The sequence below is a fragment of the Talpa occidentalis genome, unplaced genomic scaffold, assembly GCF_014898055.3.
Source record: "Talpa occidentalis isolate TD23 unplaced genomic scaffold, MPIMG_talOcc4v2.1 talOcc4.8, whole genome shotgun sequence".
Taxonomy (NCBI): Eukaryota; Metazoa; Chordata; class Mammalia; order Eulipotyphla; family Talpidae; genus Talpa; species Talpa occidentalis.
Window position 1 is genome coordinate 107841012 of NW_023605194.1, and position 18627 is coordinate 107859638.

The 18627-nt window shown below is 36.8% G+C and overlaps 1 protein-coding gene across 1 annotated transcript in view; it reads left to right on the forward strand.

The window, feature by feature from the left end:
* IQCM (IQ motif containing M) overlaps positions 1 to 7152 on the forward strand; it is a 437801-nt gene extending 430649 nt beyond the window's left edge. The window contains exon 23 of the transcript XR_008549806.1: positions 6936 to 7152. The gene's annotated coding sequence lies outside the window, so the exon portion shown is untranslated. The remainder of the gene's footprint in view (positions 1 to 6935) is intronic.
* The last annotated feature ends 11475 nt before the right edge of the window (positions 7153 to 18627 follow it).

The following is an 18627-nucleotide window of genomic DNA, read 5'->3' on the forward strand; positions in this document are numbered from 1 at the left end:
TCAAGGTCCAGAGTAAAAATTAAGTCCCTTGCTCAAAGTACCTCTGATAGAATTCTTATCAGGAGAAGGTAAATCTAATTAAAATTAGAATCGTATTTTTAAAATATTCTGTGTGTACCAAGCACTGCAGTTTTCATCTATAAAGCTATGCAAGCATCAATGTAGTCACGAAACATGACTGCACGGGAGATAAGTATTAATCCTCATTGCTTATTTAATCAGCATTAAACACCCACAAGTAACACTCAAAACATAAAAAACAACCTTGTTTTAGTGAAGTTTTCTTACAGCTCTTTCTGGTTTGCCTTCTTCCCCTACCTGCCTTAAGAAGGCTTATCTCTCTGTCAATGAGCCTGGGAATCCCCAAGCTTGCTAGGCTCTGTTAGGTCATCCATTTGCATTTTTCATTGCTGGCACCACACTGCAGAATTACCCAGGGCTTGCTTTGAGCTGTGAGTTTGCACCCTTCACCTGTAATTACCCGGCCTGGTGGCTGCTCTGTGAATGCAGTCAGTTTGAGTAACATTTGCTGAGTCACCATCCTCTGTAGGATTTCTCTGTCCATTTAGGAAATTGCCTCTTCTCCTGTGTCGGGTCCATTATGCTGTTACAGTATTTAAAAATAACCTTGAGGGGCTATTACTCAGGTGATGGTGGCCAGCTGTTCTCTCTCTATTGAAAGGAGAATTTTGAAAAAGAAGTTTGATGATGGCAGTGAGGCTTTCAGACACAATCAGGCAAGTATCTTTGACTGTGCAGGACAAGGGAGCCAATGGAAGCTCCATCCTTAGACTCCTGAAAGGGCTGCTTTTCAACTTGCAAGCATCCTGTCAAGAGGCAGAGGGGGGACCATGTTCAATGGAGGTTTCCTTGCACATGATGACCACATGTGACAAGTCTTAATATCCCAGGAGATCCTGCATCCGCCTACTATGTCATGAACAGCACATCCTTCCTCCTGCTCACTCACATGGAAGACAAATATGTCAATCACCCTTCCAGGATATGCTCCTTCTTTTTCTGAAGAAAAAGAACATGAGAAAAAGTGGTAGTCTTCCCAAAAAGGCCTCTCTGTGGAGTAGGCAGAGTAGATGAGTAGATGCTTCTCTGTAGCAAAGTCCAATCCTTCTACCAGGAGAAATAAGATAAAGGACTTGCCTTGAGTTTGCTCCTGTAGAAACCCAACCCACACCGGGACTGGTGCCCCCGCCTCGTGAACTCCTGCTGTGGGGGTCTGCAGGAAAAATTACCACAGAAAATGAAGGCCAGATTTGATTCAGAGATGAGAGTGGGTTAGAAATAAACCAGTGTTTATGTTGCCTCCAAAGAGCTTAATAGCTGTAGTGCTTGAACTTTTGTGTTTGTTTAAAAAATGCCAGGGAACAACATTTTTTAGTTTTCCTTCTGCAGGAACTGTTGGTCGTTTCAAATCCCTTCATGAATGTATTATGGAAAACTGGAGCAGAGTTTTCTGCTTGTTAGCCAAGTGCATGCCTGCTGAGGTTTTATGCTAGAAAATACAATTTTCTTTAAAGGAAATGTACAGTAGAAACCCAGGCCATCAAGCACAAAATCATATAGCCCAGAACACATGCCCAGACCTATTTTTTTGACCCCACTCTTATTCCTTACATTGAATATAGCAATCTGTGGAGCCACACTAAATCCATTTTACAGATATAATATCTTAATGGGCCCAGGTTTAGAGCATTTTACCTTTCTGTGGCCTGAAACAAATTCATTTCTCAAAAACACCTTTATTAGGTATACATATGAACTTTTATTTTTCATCTCACACACGTGATTTGATACCCAAAATATAATCTTTGAAACAAAATCTATTTGAATATTTGCCTGCCTATGCTAATAAACACCAAAAAGAAAAAAAAAAAATCTTATTCTATGAAGTGTGTTGAAAATACCTAATAAGTCTTTTTCTGGTCTTTCAAATTTATATATAGTCTTAAGTCTGACAATCAGATTATTGGGCTTTGGAACAACATGTGAAGTATTAGAAGCTCTCATAGATCCATGCATAAATAAGGGAATGTAAACTGCCTATCTTTCCATCCACTCAGATTCTTACTGAGAGAAGTATTGCTGCCTTATAAAGAGTACATGGAGTTTGAAATTAGACCGATTCATATCCTGTGTTGGTGCTAACATGATATTGAGTTCCTAATGTATAAAATGTATTTACCAAGAGCCACCTCTTAAAGTTGTAATGAGTATTAAATCAAATAACTGGTAGAGAGTTCCAGGTCCACAACTGGAATCTAACAGGCCCCTAATCAACACGAGCTGTTGCTAATATTTTCAAAGCTGTTCTGTGCAGACCTGTTCTGAAGCCTGAACAATCTTTATCCTGCAATGCAGTGAAGAATGGCTAAAGGGTTCTTGATCTTGAAAAGGTTTTCAGTGAGAGATGTCAGGGGAAACAGTCAAATATTTAAAATTCATAAACAGGGCCTCCCCTGGTGGCTCAGCGGTTGAGCACCAGGCTGCGAAGCTGCCCGCAGCCTCTGCAGCCCCGGTTCCATCCCCGACCGCCGGCGAGGGTCCCACGTGGTTCACAGACCTCTCCTGCCACCCGCTGCTCCCCTCAGCAGTGTATTTCATCAGTCTGCCTGCTCTGCTCCCCGCTCTGGCTCTGGTGAATACTCTCACCCTCCCACGCTTCTGACTGTACCCAGTGCTTGTATAAAAATAAATTAAATAAGTAAATAAATAAATAATATTTTAAAAATCATAAACATATACACACATATATGTGAATTTCAAATATTTGAATATATATATATATATAGAGAGAGAGAGAGAGATTCTACAAACTGCCTTCTATTTTTCTATCCCATGATGTTTTTATTTTTTTTCTGAGCCCTGGTCAAATTAATATATATCAATATTATATTTAAGTAATATTAACCATGAGTAAGAGTTCATGGTATTTCCATCTCACCAGAAGGAGGGATAAACTCATAATTGCTCTGTGCTCTGTAACCAATGACGTTAAAGAAAATCTCCTGTGGACAGGTTATTTTATCAATACAAAAATATATGTAATTTATCATCATTATTCTCTTGCCTTAAAGTACAATTTGGATATGACAGAAATTAATCAGTAGATTTCACCTTTGCAGTCATTTATCTTTTTTTAATGATTAAAATTTAATGTTAAATGTACATTTCACATGATCTCTGACACTTTCGAAATACTTCTTTCTGGAAAATAGGTGGTTTGATAATTAGAAAGAGGAGACTACATACAATGTGATTTATTTGTGTGTGTGCATATGTGTGTTTAGATTTTGTGCTAAACAGAAATGAACCCATATAATCTTAGGTGGAATCTTTTCTAAACATTTAACAATAGGCAATTCTCTGTTATCCTTTACATCCATTGATAGTGTGTGTTCTCTCCTTAAATATTTGTATGTAAATTCAATAAATACATGTATATGTATAATATACATGTGTTTTCCCCTCCAATTCTGTCATTTAAAAATGGCAATTTTCATGTTTTTTTTTAAGATTTATTTATTTATACAAGCACTGGGGTGCAGGCCAGATGTGCAGGAGGGTGAGAGAATTCACCAGAGACAGAGCGGGGAGCAGAACAGGCAGACTGACAAAATACACTGCTGAGGGGAACAGCGGGCAAGGCAGGAGAGGTCTGCTCCACCATGTGGGACTCTCCCTGGCCGGCCAGGAATTGAACCGGCTCTGTAGAGGCTACGGACATCTTCACAGCACTGCACTCAACCCACTGCGCCACTGGGGAGGCCCTTTCATGTTTTTTTTTTTTTTTTTTTTTTAAGTAAGGTTCATTAAATCCCAAATTTGGAATGCCACAGATACTGAAATTTAATAATCTAGTGGAAAAAACAAAAACAAAACTTCCGGCAATCCTGAGGAAAGCAATTTTTCATCACAGCAACTTTTTGAAATCATAATCTTTAGGGTCTTTCTTTTTCCTTGGTGTGGAAGACATTTGTATTCTTCTCACAACCTCATCTAATTCTTAGTCCGCATCTTCTCTACCACCAAGCTGAGAAATGTTGGGAGTCCAGAATCATCAGGCAGACCACACAGCTGCTGTCACATCCTTTGCCTCTATAATTTCCCCTGATTGATACATTTGTGCTCAGAATGGATAATCCATCAATTTACAAGGTTAATATAAAATGCTCACAACGGCAATTTTCTTTGTATTTGGTTTTATTCTATCTTCTCCCATCCTCCCTTATTGTGTTCTGTTCTCCAGGATTGCGTTTACTTCTCCTTTTCTGCAAAGCACAGTAGGAAATGTTTGCCTGTTGCCTCTCAAACACAATATGGTTGAAGTAGAAACAAAGGCCATGCAGCCACAGGGTGAGTGGGACAGACACAAAGTCGACTTTCTGATGAATCGGGACTAAGAGCCGCAGAACAGAGTGAGATCTTTATCCAGATTGACTGTGCTTTACAGTCAAGCTCTGAGAATACCCTCTGGCATCTTACTCATGCCTCAGCAAGGAATGTCCCATTCATAATGTACTCATTGATAACTTCAGCAAACTTTTATGAAGCCCCTCCTTGTGTCAGGGACTGCAGAATGTCCTGGGCACAAAAAATACATAAAGAGAAATAGGATATGCTTCTAACTTCGAGGAATGCAAATTAGTGGGAGAAATATATCCATCAATAGACAATCACAAATGTAGTTATGGAAGTGCAGTCAACCACAGGGACTTTGCACGTAAAATAATGAACTCTGCCTGAGGAAGTGCAGAAGAACACCGGAAAAGTGGTGACATTGAACTTGACTTTAAAAGCAAGAGGAACACAGTCACTGTAGAAGTGGTGTGGTGCCTGACTGTGGCCCTAGGAACAGCTCACACATGCATTGGGGGAAGTAGAGACACAAAGTGGGGAGTGAGACAGCCTTGCCTTGCCGAGGTGTTTTTAACTGAGTTGTAAAATCAAGGGTTTTAGAGCAGGGACCTATTATGCTTTTTCTGAAAGCAGCTCTACTACCGGTAGGAGAAAAAGATACGGAAGGAAAAAGGGGCTGCTGGGAAGCAACAGTGTTAGGAGCGATTCCTTTCTTTTTTCCAGTTGCCATTCATTCAGTGAAACATTCTCACAGGCCGTTTTGTCATCTCAGCCCATGGAGACGTCTTGTAGAACAAAGCAGGGATGTCTTAATTAATGCCAAAGCCTCTCAGGGAAGACTGAGTTGTCTTCCTAAAATTCAATGAGATATGTAGGTCTCTGAGGAAACATCCAGGGATATCAGTCAGGTCTTCTCAGATGGCCACCTCTGGACAGAGCATCACACTCACCCTATTTCTCCCACCTTGTGGCTCCCTCAGGTAGAACCTGATAATCTCTGGGATGACCTGAAAATTATTTTCCAATGTGTCCCAAGGATCTGTCCCAAGGATCTCAGGGACCCACTGGAGGTTTCTTTTCCTCCATCATTTCCCTCTCCTTCGGGTCTCCCTCCTCTTGCCCCTTGGGACACCTTTGTTCTGTTCTGTTCTCGCTGATCTGGAGGGTCTGCAGCTTTCTGGTTTGTTTTCTTGTTGGAGCTCTTGTTTATGCTGAGACTTCAGCTCAGATATCTGTAATAAACACTGGATTAAAAAGCAAAAACAAAAACATGTTCTTTCCAGGTACATTTTTCTCCCTTTTCATATGTGTAGGTCAGAGAATTCAATTGATTATAGATAAGGTTTTACCAGTGACTTCTGGTAAGAGACTAACAATTGATGCATAAAATCTAAAATGCTCCCCTTTTGCAATGTTTCCTCATATCTGACAACACCTATTAGAGGATTCTTTGAGCTTTCCCTTGGAATGATTGCTTCATGTGTGTGTGGAGGACGCCTTTCTGTCTATGAAATGTGCCCAAATGTCTGCTTCATTCCTCCGGGCCCCTGAGAAGTCCACAGAGTGTCACCTCTCTCTGCTCTGGAAGGAAGGTTTTTGATCCTCTTCACTGTTCCTGAGAGCAAGTCTCAGCGATGCAGCCATTTTGTTGATGAATGCTTCCTAGGAATGTTGTCCTTCATTCTGAGAAAATAAATATTGCTATATTCATATATGTGATAATTTTCTACCCCTCTCTATTTTTCAGGGCTCCTAATATTTATGCTCTAATATTTGCTCTCCTGTATTACATAACCTTGATTGTATGCAGTGTTTTTATATAGGTACAATTGCAGTTGTGTTTTGAATTCTGGGAACACAAAGTTTCCCCAAAAAGTATTACTTCGTACTATTAAGTAGTTATTGATGATGTGCTTTTTAACTGAGAAACATAGAATACATTCAGAAAAAGATACATAAAGCATAAATATATATAGCTAAACAAATTATTATGAAATTTTCTTAAATTATTCTTAGTTTAAGAAGTGGACTATTGTCAGTCCTCCAGAAATTGCCTATATCCACTTTGGGTTACTATTATGCTGTCTGCTGTAGTGATAATCAGCTCCTGCATTTTTATAATATGTGTTTCCTTGTTTGTTTTTCTCACACATTTATCTCCTGTTATGCATCATTAAAGAAAATAGTTTTGCCAAACTTGTTTTTGATTTCATAAGAATACTCATATATAGATAGATAATTTGGTTTTAGTTATATCAAGACCAGTATTATGTATGTAAGATTCCCTTATTTTATTTACTGTAAGTATATTTTTAATTTAACTGCTTACAGTCTTCCATCTTATTAAAACTGCCACATTTTAATTCATTCTATTGTTGATGGGCATTTAGGTTGTCTCCCATTTAGAGCCAGTACAAATAATATTGCTGTGAACATTCTTCTACCTTTGTTTAACATCCATGTATACATTTCTAGTAGGCCTTTACCTATGAACACAACTATTTGGTCCTAAGTTACCTCTCCCTTCAACTCTGGTAAGTAATGCCAAACTACTTTCCCAGGTAGAGCCACCTGTTTGCATCTCCACCTGTAATGTATGAGGAATCCACTGATCCACCGGCTCACCAGCAATTGGTAATGTCAGATTTTTCTCCTTACCTTTGACAATCAAGTAGGCACATATTGCACCATGAGACTTTGATTCAGAAAGAGCCTGGAAGTGCATACAGATCTGCATGTTGCCTGATGGTATGAAGAATTCCCTATAAACTGTTCCTGGTAAGTTGATACTTATTCAGATCTTCCTTGGGTAGTTTTCTTGCCTAGTTTTTTTTATTGGCTCTATGTTTATAATTTTTCTTTTGCTTGTATTTTAGTGAATATATATATTTTTAGGCAATTTGGTTGATAATTTGAGCGGGGGGGCTGTATTCCTGCTACTCACAATCCACTCCTTATGCCCATGCCCTTGCTGTGCCTCCAAACCAAGGTGTTTCAGCTCCAGGGACTGGCTAGATTGTCCCCTAAAGCACCATGAACCAGAGATAATGTCAGGAAGTACTTCTATTTCATATTTTACAGTTTAGGTTTTAGTTTTTAGAAAATCTGGGTTCTGGGAGGCAATATAAGATGTTAGCCAAGCAGTTGCTTTGGGGTGGCAGGTGTTAACTGTCTATAAATACTTCAAAGCAAGATTTGCCTCAGGTAAACAGCACAAAGCAGACACTTGCAGAGGAGCTTGAATTGACTAAGCACATAATACCCCAGGGCACATATAGGCCCTACCACAGAGTTACCAAGGGCAGAAAAACGAAACCTTTTTTTAGAAATATTTTCTAGTTCCCAAAATTGTTTGTTGCTCATCTCCAGAGTTCCATTAACCCTTAGTGCATAAAGCAACACATGTTGTTATAGAAATGAATTGCTTAAAAAGGGCTACTCAGGGAGATATCAGGCTTGTAATCAAATTGTCTACACTGCGCTTTCAGACTAAGAATGAAATCTCTTTTAGTGGTTAATATTTCTCAATTTCATGTGTGCATATTGTATTCATCATCTACTTTGACAAATTGGAGAATTTCTAAGAAGAAAAGTACCATAATCTGGCTCACAGAAAGTCATCATCAGCAAGACAGAATTCAAAGAAGCAGAGTATTAATAATAAAACTAATTTATAGTACAGTGCCCATTTTCTCTGCATTGTCTAGTGTTCATACTTAGCTTTAAGGTGATAAATGTCTATGCAAAATACTGATGCTTTTTTCTGAAACCACAAAATGTAGGTTTAAATTCTTTAAAATATGAAATAAAATACTTGAACAATCTTAAAAACTTTGAGTTTTTTTTTTCTTTTTCCACATCAAATTCACTCCTTAACCTCTTGCTCACATCTTCAACCACTCAGCTACAATAAAGATGTTTGTATTACTGCAGGATCGGACAGGAAAAGGCAGAAGGTAAGTAGGCCTTTCTTTTGGCTTTTGAGGAAAGCCTGCCTCTGTGTAACTATGGTTACACAACATCGAACTCTTTCTTAACTCAATGACAAAAACATCAGTCAAGTTGATCTTTTTGGATCAAATAAATCTTTCAATTAAAAAAAGGCAAGCTATTTAAGTAGCATACAAACACCACTTAGAACTGAGATGAGGTAAAATCTTCACTTAAAGCCAAGAAATTGCACAGTAAAGCAGGATTGTGGCACCTACCCAGCCTCATTTTGGAGGTTACCCAGGTTTGGCTCAATTTTAATGCTGCTTTAACTTTTGTAAAAAAAAAAATATGTGTATATATATATATATATATATATATATATATATATCATCACTCATTCTTCTATTGTCCAGTGGTTTTGTTTTATTTTTGCAAATAAAATTTCCTTTTAAAATGGTTTTCCTGCTGTTTATGTATACCAAAAATCATCTGAACACATATATATGATATTCTGGGATACATAAAAATGATGATGACATATTTTGTCTTGTTATTTTATTTATTTATTTTTTTTAGAAATGAGATTTTCTCAGCTAGAATATAAATGATGGAGTTTATATATAAAAATGTCTAAATGTGTTTTTTAATGAGGCATTTCTGTATATCCCATGGCAATTTGAGATAATCACTGTGTACAATCTTTTAAAACAATTTTCCACATTTATTTTTAATTAAACTTGAGTAGTCTGCAAAATCCCTCAATTTGTCTTCAAATGAACACTCTACTGAATTCAGCTCTCCCTCTGCTACTACCTCCTCCCCTGCACCAAACAATAAGGTGAGCTTGACTTTCAGTCATTTTCAGTCATGGATGTGTGAAAAGCTTGCCTATGGTTCAATATAAGTCACAGACATTTGCTTCTGGAGTTGGGGTAAAGTCATATTTTAAGGATTGTTTTTGAGTAGCATATAGCATGTGATTTTCCCCTTCTTTCATGTCAAAAATAGAGCTATTCTATAGAAAGCACACAAATGTTGTGACATTCTGGTCTCATCATATTTTTTTCATCAAATGTGTCATAGAAGTGAGTGGCCTTCATATTGTTGTCTGTCTGCTTTGGATGTCCAACACGGGTGGTGGGGGCTACCCATCTATTAAAGACAAGAGTCTCACTTGATCCTTTTTATGTAAATGAAACAATTAGGGGAAAGTTTTCTATTGATCATTCATAGGCATTGCAACTTGTCAATGAAAAGCTCATTTTGCAGGTAAAATAAGTGGTATAGAGAAAAGCTGAAGTTGAAGCACATACAGTGAACACATAGAGGCTAAGGAGACAAACTGTGCCCTGGGCCATCTCTGGCCTCTGTCACAGCAGCTGTAATAACCCCCTAACCGACCCACCACCACTTGGTGTCTCCCCTAGAAATGACAGCTAACTCCTAAACAACATGGGTTTGAACTTCATAGGACATGTATACCGGATTTTTTTTTCTATCTTTTCTATAGTTTATGGAATCCATACCAACTACAAGGGACTTAGCATCCACTGATTTTGGTAATGGTTGAGAGTTCTGAAACCAATTTTCTCCAATACCAAGGGTATCAGAAGGTGTTAAAAATTATATCAGATTTTTGGGCCTCCCCTGGTAGCGCAGGCAGTTGAGTGCTGTGCTGTGAAGCTGTCTGCAGGCTCTGCAGTACTGGTTCAATTCCGGCCAGCCGGCGAGGGTCCCACATGGCTAGCAGACCTCCCCTGTCATGCCCACTGCTCCCCTTAGCAGTGTATTTCATCAGTCTACCTGTTCTGTTCCCCACTCTGTCTCTGGTGAATCCTTTCACCCTCCCATGCATCTGGCCTGTACCCCGGTTCTTGTATAAATAAATAAATAAATAATCTTTAAAAAAATTATATCAGATTTTTAACTCTGTGGGTTGAGCAAGGCTTCACCTCCCCCTCAAGATCAACTGTACTGCCCTATTAGCTTAACCCTTTAAAAGTAAACTCTATGCTTTCCCTTAGGTTCTCTGTGGCCTATGAGGAAATTCAGTTGAAAGCACAGGCTCCAGAGTTTGGCCCATCATTGAGCACAGGGAATGCACGGACACTTCCCAGCCTTATAAAACAAAAGGAACACATCAACCTTTGACTCACAGGTAATTGATATAAAATAAAGGGCAGAGGGAATTGATGTGAAATACTAGAAGCTGCCCTTGTGCTCTAGCACAGAATTGAGACAATTAATTTGATTCTCCTACATAATCACAAAGGACCTACTTTGTACTCTGAGAGGCTTTTAATCCAAAGTATTCCAAGTGTCACACTCCAAGGAAATGTCTCTTAATTATTTCCTTATTTTCACTCCTGCCCAGAGCAGGTTTGAGTCTTGATCAAAGAGAAAGTAGTTGGCTGATTAAGTCTTATCAGCTGTCATTCAAAATATCCATGATAAAAAAGAAACTTCTAACACAAATAACTGTAATTTCCAATTATTTGAGCTTTGACCTTGAACCTAGTTTTCAATTGTAATTTTAACATATCCAAGCAAAACTGAAAACCAGAAAAAGAAATGTTGGCAGGGGTGTGAAGAAAAAAAAAAAAAACGTCATATACTGTTGGTGGAAATGTAGGCTGTGCAAGGCCCTGTGCAAACACAGATGGAGGCTCCTCAAAATATTAAAAGTAGATTAACCATATGAACTTGTATATCATATCTAAGTATCTGTAGCGCTGAGACTTAACCCCTGCACCACTAGGGAGGACCCAAGGACATCTTAATTTCTTTCCCCATTTTCTATTTTAATCAAAAGCAGATAGATCAACAGTGTTGGGCTGATAATAATTCTCTAACTCTTCTCAGAATTAAATTATTTCAGTTGCTGACAACTTTCCCAAATTCCAATTATATAGATCATTTTCAATGAACACATCTTTTTTCGATTAGACTCCTATGAGAAAAGTATGCTAATTTCAGACTCCAAATAATTGCATAGATTCAAAAAAGCTGCAAGTGTTTTAGGAATATTTATTAAAGAATTTCAATATAAAGTGTATGGTGAAAGGTAGAAAAGGTAGTTCTTACATTATCTTAGAGATGATAGGGCTAAGGGATAAATTAATAATCATCTTCAAGTTTATGGTTAATACTAAATAAAAGAAGAGGACTAATTATCTCTCTGGCTTCAACTGTGGGTAGTACCAAAATTTTGAAATGTAAAAATTGAATAAATGATCTAGAGTTTTCTAACACTAAAAACTTTTATTATAGTCTTCACCCAGGCATCCACCAATGTACACATTTTGATAAGATAATTTGATATGTTCTTCCCTGGTAGCCTAGGGGTTAAGTCTCAAAACTGTCACCACTACAGACTCATTTTGATCCCTGGCCAGGGAGCTAACCCACACATGGCACAGCAGACCTCTCCTGTCTCTCCTGCTGTTCCCCTTAGCAGTGTATTTCAGTAGATCCATCTCCATCTGTTCTGCTCCCTACTCTGTCTCTGGTGTATCCCCTAACAACTCCCCCCAACCCCCACACCTCTGGCCTATACCCCAGTTCTTCTATGAAAAAAAAAAGATAATTTGGATATTTTGTGATATGTAGCTATCACTATCCCTTTTCAAATACTACTTCTTCACCTAGGGGATGCAGATAGGCAAATGTTTAAGATTGTTTACAGTTTAAAAAGGTCCTTACCCTACTATTCCCTTAACTTTATGATACTCTATGAAATTCCTATTATCCTCATTTCACATAGGAAGAAACCGAGTCCTAATGGTATGAAAGAAATTATGTGAGCCACTGGCCAGTCATGTGGAAGAACTAGGTCTCAACCCCAACATGGGAGTCTACAGATAATACCCCTTTGACTCCCAGACAGAAATAATCACTGCCTGACCTGGTACTGATGATTAGATATAGCAACAAGTAGGGGGAAAGACTAATCTCTCATGCAGAATTGGAAATAACTTATGTAGATCTACTGTCACCAATGCAGTGTCTCCCCACCATGAGTGTAAGCTCTGCATAGTGATTTTCTTGCAAAGAGTATAGTAAGGGAAGCAGAGAGAAGGACTCACTTTATAGAGAAAAGTTGACAACCAAACAGCTAAGAAATTTTATTAGGTCCGTAGATAGTTCTTGCAGCATATAATTATTTACAGACCCCTTTGAAAGCTCCATAACTCCATGACCTGGTGTTTGGAGCCTCTTTCATTGAGTATTTTAGATATCTCATAAAAGTGGATTCATGAAGTATCTTTCCTCCTGTGACTGGCTTATTTCACTTAGCGTAATGTCTTCAAGGTGCATACATGCTGCCACAAATGGCAGGATTTCCTTCTTTTTTAAGGTTGAACATTCTTCAGTTATATGTAGGTTACATATTTACTTTGTCCATTCAACTGACAAGGATGTTGGCATTGGGACTGTGTAGGGAGGGATATATTAGGATTGTACCCACCACAAGGAGCCCGACAGAAAGCAAATTACATAAAAATGAACAATTATGCTTGGTTTCTTGCCAGAACAATGTGTAACAGTATAAAATGGAAAGACACTTTAGAGACAAAAAGGAGAAGAAAAGAAAAATTACAACCCAGAATTCTCTATATGGCAATATATCCACTGAAAAGGAGGTAAAAATAGAAAACATATTCAAGTAACTAAAAGTAGGCAGCAATCATGAAACCTGTCCTCCAAGAAATGTTAAAGAAAGTAAAGTGATTTAGGTTGAAGGAAAATAATGCCAGATTAAATTTACACTCACAGGAAGGGGAAAAACACTGAAATGGTGAATATAAAAGATTATCTTTTTTTTTTCTTTCATGAAAATTTTTAAAGGACAAATGACTATATTAAGCAAATTTAGGGACCATGGGCCAAATCCATCCCCCAGACTGTTATTGTGAGGTCTAATAATTAGGGAATATTTTTTTATTTAAATGATTGTAAAAAAAAAAAAAAGGAATATGGGTCATAAACATCTAAAAAAGCAAAAAACTACACAGACTCTCAATGTTTAAATAAAATATTGACTATTTTGTCTTTAAAGAATAAGCTTGTTGACCTTTTTAAGATACAAATGACATTGTGTGATGGGAGTTATAACAAATGTGCTAGTTAAATATATGAAAATAGTAGCTAGAAGGATGGGGAAAGAAAATGGAATTACACTTGAGCAATTCTTACATTTCAAGTGAATGTTAGCATTACAATATCAACTCTAAGGCAATCGTGATAAGATTGCATTTTGTGTTCTCCATAGGAATCACTAAAAGTTATAAAGTAGTATAGCTATAAAGTCAAACATCAGAATAAAAATGCAATAGTAAATAATTTTAACTAACAAAAAACAAAATTTAGGAAAGGAAGAAAATAGGGAACAGATTGGAAAACTAGAAAACAGATAGGAATATAGTAGAATTAAATTAAGCCATAGCAATGATTTTGTTAAACAACCCAGTTATAAATGAAGATTGTTGACTGCATAAAAAATCGACATCCAGTTATATACTCTGTACAAGCAATGAGCTCTGAATATAGAACAATAAATAAATTGACAGCAAAATTTTGAATAATAAAGATGATGTAGGTATATTAACAACATGCATTATTAAGTCAAAGAGTGTAGTAGAAATGAAGAGAGGTATTTTAAAATGATAAAAGGACCATCTTCTCAGGAAAAAATAAAATCATAAATGTGTATATACTAAATGCAAGAACTTCAAAATATATGAATAAAATATTGACAAAACTAAAGAGGAAATCATAAAGACACAGGATTGTTAGGAATTTTAATATCTTTCTCTCAATAATTGATAGAACCAATAGGTAGAAATCAGCAAAGACATAGTTTAAACACTGTGAACCACTGTGATTTAATTAATATTCACAGAACATCCCACCTTACAACAAAGGAATACTCATTATTTTTAAGTACACATGAAAAATTCACCAAGGTAAGCCATATGCTGGCCCATAAAACTAACCCCAAATAATTAAAAGTATTAAAGTCATAAAAAAGTTCTCTGAAAAGAGTTGTATCAACTTATGTATCATTAAAATTAATATATCTAAATGTCTCAACTATTTGGAAATTAAACAATTTTAAATAATTTAGAATTTAAAGTAAAGCACAATGAAATTTAGATATTTTGAGAGGAATAATACTGAAACATCATTATATCAAAATTTGTGAGATACAGCTCAAGCAATGCATAAAAAGAAATATCTAACTTCAAATATCTACATTAGAAAAGAAAAATGGAATAAAATTACCTAAATATCTAAAGATGTTAATAAAAGAAGGAAATAGTAAACCTAAGTTTACTAATAATGAAAAATTAATAAAAGAAAATATTAAGTATTACTGTCATTAAGGAAAGCAGGGTTATGAATCCTACAGATATTAAAATGGTAATAAAGAAATATGATGAACAATATTATGCTAATAAACTCAACAGCTTAAAAAAAACAAGAAAATTTTCCTGAAAAATACTAATTACTATAATTAACAGATGAAAAGTAGGGATTTAAATATCCCATAACTATTGAAGGAAATGAGAATATAATAAAAATTCTTCCATCCTCCTGCACCCTCCCAAATCCAGACATGAAGTCTTAGTGATACAATTAGTTGATTTTGTTCAATCTTTAAATAAGAAATTTTAACACTTTATACAAATTCTATCAGAAACTAGAGGAACAGGGATTACTTCCAATTAGTTTCATGAGTCAGCATAACTATGATAGCAAAACCCAGATAAAAACATTATAAAAAAAGAAAATAACAGGTCAGTATTTCTTAGGAATATTGATAAACAAATTATCCATACATTGATCCAGCAATATATAAAAAAGAATGAATAAATCATGACCAAGTGAAATTAATCCCAGAAATGCAAGATTTGTTTAATATTTGTAAACAGTACCATTTGCATATTTACAAAACAGAAGAAAAATATTTATCTCAGATTTTTTTAAATTACCCATTTTGACTTGAAAAATTCCACTCAAAATCCCAACAGTTCTTTTTTTTTTAATTAAAGGAAATCGACAAGTCAATTCTAAAATGTAGAAATATGCTAAAGTTGGGCCTCCCCGGTAGCGCAGCGGTGGAGCACTGGGCTGCGAAGCTGCCTGCAGCCTCTACATTGCTAGCTCAATCCCTGGCCATTGGCGAGGGTCCCAAATGGTGCACAGACCTCTCCTGCCACCCGCTGCTCCCCTCAGCAGTGTACTGCTGTCAGTCTGCTTGTTCTGCTCCCCGCTCTGGCTCTAGTGAATTCTCTCACCCTCTTGCGCTTCTGACTATACCCAGTGGTTGTATAAATAAATAAATAAATCTAAAAAATAAAAATAAATAAAAAATAAATAAAGTAGCAAAGACAAATTTGAAAAAGAAAAGCAGAGTCCAAGGATTCATATTACCTGGTGAAAGACTTATTATAAAGCTATCGTATTCATGATAGCTTAATGCTGACTCCGATAGCATAACTGATCAGAGGAACTGGGAAGAGAGTTCAAAAATAGAACCGCACTCAGACAATACATTGTTCTCCATCAAGTTGCCAGTGGAGATAGGGATTTTTTTTTAATAAATAATACTTTAAAAATGGATTCAGCATATGAAAAATGATGAATCAGTCTACCTCCCACATAACCAAAAATTAATGCAAGAAGGATTATAGATCTAAACGGAAAAATCTAAATCTATATGCCTTTTGAAAAGAAGACAGGCAAATATCTTTACAGTATTGGAATAGAAGGGAGATAATTTTTTTAAGGTTTTCATTTATTTTTGTGTTTAAGAACTGGGGTATAGGCCAGGGGTGCAGAGGATGAGAGGATTCACCAGAGACAGAGCAGGGAGCAGAACAGGAAGATCTACTGACAGAAACTGCTCCAGTCTGCTGTGCCATGTGTGAGTTAGCTCCCTGGCAGTGTATCGAACTAGGCCATAGTGGTGCTAGCTCTGTGACTTAACCCCTAGGCTACCAGGGAGGCCAGGCCCCTAGGCAGATATTTGTTAGGGAGCATGAAGAAACCAATACTCATAAAAGAAAAAAAACAGTAAGTTAGACTTCATTAAAATGCAAAACTTCTGCTCATCAAATGACACCATTAAGAAAGTAAACAGACAAGTCACCCACTGAGAATGTGTATATAGAGCTAAGAAAACGCCTTTATCCAGAATATACAATTAATCCTGTAAGTAGAAGATAAAAGGAACAATAAAATAATGAAAAAGGGGTAAAATTATTAGACACTTTGCAAAAGAAGATACACAAATGGTGGGACGCATGCATAAAAATCTCTCAGCATATTTAGGGAAATGCCAGTGGGAACCACACCTGCCAAATCACATTCTACTGTGATCCAAAAGAGTAATATAAAGATGGATTATGCCATATCAAAGTGAGAATGTAGAAAAACTAGACCTTCCATTCATTGCTGGTAAGAATATTAAATAGTAAAGTTGGGTTTTTTGGGCAACTCTTTGACAGTTTCTTATGAATTAAATATGTATTTATCCAGAAATTATTGCATATTTACCCAAGAATTTTTAAAAAACATCCAGAAGAAACATCTATATGAATATGTATAGCAACTTTATAAGAGCCTCAAACTGTAAATAACCCCAAAGTTTCATCAGTGGGATAATGGATAAACTAATTATGACATGTTCTACAGTGGAATACTGCTCAACAATAAGAAAAGAATAAACAGCTGACGTGCCAAATAACATTGATGTTTCTCAAAATTGTCATAACTAAAAATAGCCACATACAAAGGTATACCGTGTTCAGGGAAATTTATATTTCTCTCCATACAAATTTGACTTACATTTAAAAAATTGACAATGTAAAAGTTGAATAAAAACTTCCTCCCAGGGCTTTCAGAAACATATTTAAACACATGGGCACACGTGAGCAAAGTAACAAGCAGAAAATCTAAAAAGAGTAGGCAGAAAAGTTAGACAGTGTCATGCCAATACCACCCAAGCTGTTTACAGCCTGTCTGTAAGAGGTTTCTCACAAGTGGAAAAACAGACAGCACTGTATTTGCACTGCCAACTTTGATTATGGAGGACAGCATGGGGATTGGACAATCTGCCGCCATTATTATCCATCACCAGCGAACTACTTCAAGGACATCCAGCAGGTAATTGTTGAATACAAAGCAAATATTGCAGAGAAACATGGACAGCTCTGGTCCCATAAAAGGCTATATAAAGAACCACTCCATGGGAAAAGCTGTTGATGAATTTGAAAGACTGTTCAGGGTATCTGTTGAGAACAGAGTGTGAGTCCAGACGGAAGAAGTAAATCAAAGCACACGACCAGATTGAGATTTTTTAACTCTGAACCATGAAGATGGCCCAAATCTTGCCTTTCTTAGGAGAAAAGTGCTGTAATCAAAAAGACCTCTGAGGGAAGTTAAAGACACACACCAAACTCCAGAGCAGATAATTAGCCAAAGACACAAGCGCCCTGTTATTTTCAAAGAGCTTCACCCGTGACATAGCCACCTATTGTCACTTCAAAACTATAGTAAGAAAATAAGGAGCTTATTTGTGGGTGAGTTCTATGCCAAAAGCAGGGCAGTTCCAGACTAGATTTGATTAGTCCTGTGGCCAGGAGTGCGAGAAGGCACGAAATGTCAAGCAATGGTGAAATGAAGCAAATGAAGCATTTGCTTGGCTCAAAGAGTGAGTTAAACATGGAATGGTGGCAAAGATAGTCCAGTTTGGAGAGACTTCAGCAACAGCACCAGTGACCAGCTGACCTGGAGCAGCTCTGGATGCCTGCTGGGCATGTGTATCTGACCTCTGGTTCTGGGATTCTTAATGAGATGAGCAGGCTTATCAAAATCACAGGCAGTGTATTAGTTTAACTGAAGCCATATTTCAATAAAAAGCAAAAATTCATATCTCTTTGCAAAAGAAAAAAAAATCGGTACGTTGAAAGATGTAATCATCACCGACAGGGATCAATTAACACCTCCTCCCATCATTTTAAACAAATCGAAGGGAATAAGCTTGACATAAAATTGCATTTGTAGTTTCATGCAATTTTGCTCCTTTGTAATATATAAAAATCACACTCTCTACTTTTTTTCTCTTTTAATCTAAGCTCAAGAGCCACTCAGGGAGGGAGAACAGCTATACCTGATTAAAATATAAAAGGAACCAAGTCACAAATGCATTGCCAACTCAGTGTTTACTCTCATATACTGTGAATGTTACTGCCATTTATAAAGACACTATGAACATATGAATTTCAGACTAGGAGAGTCAGTGAGAGAGACCCA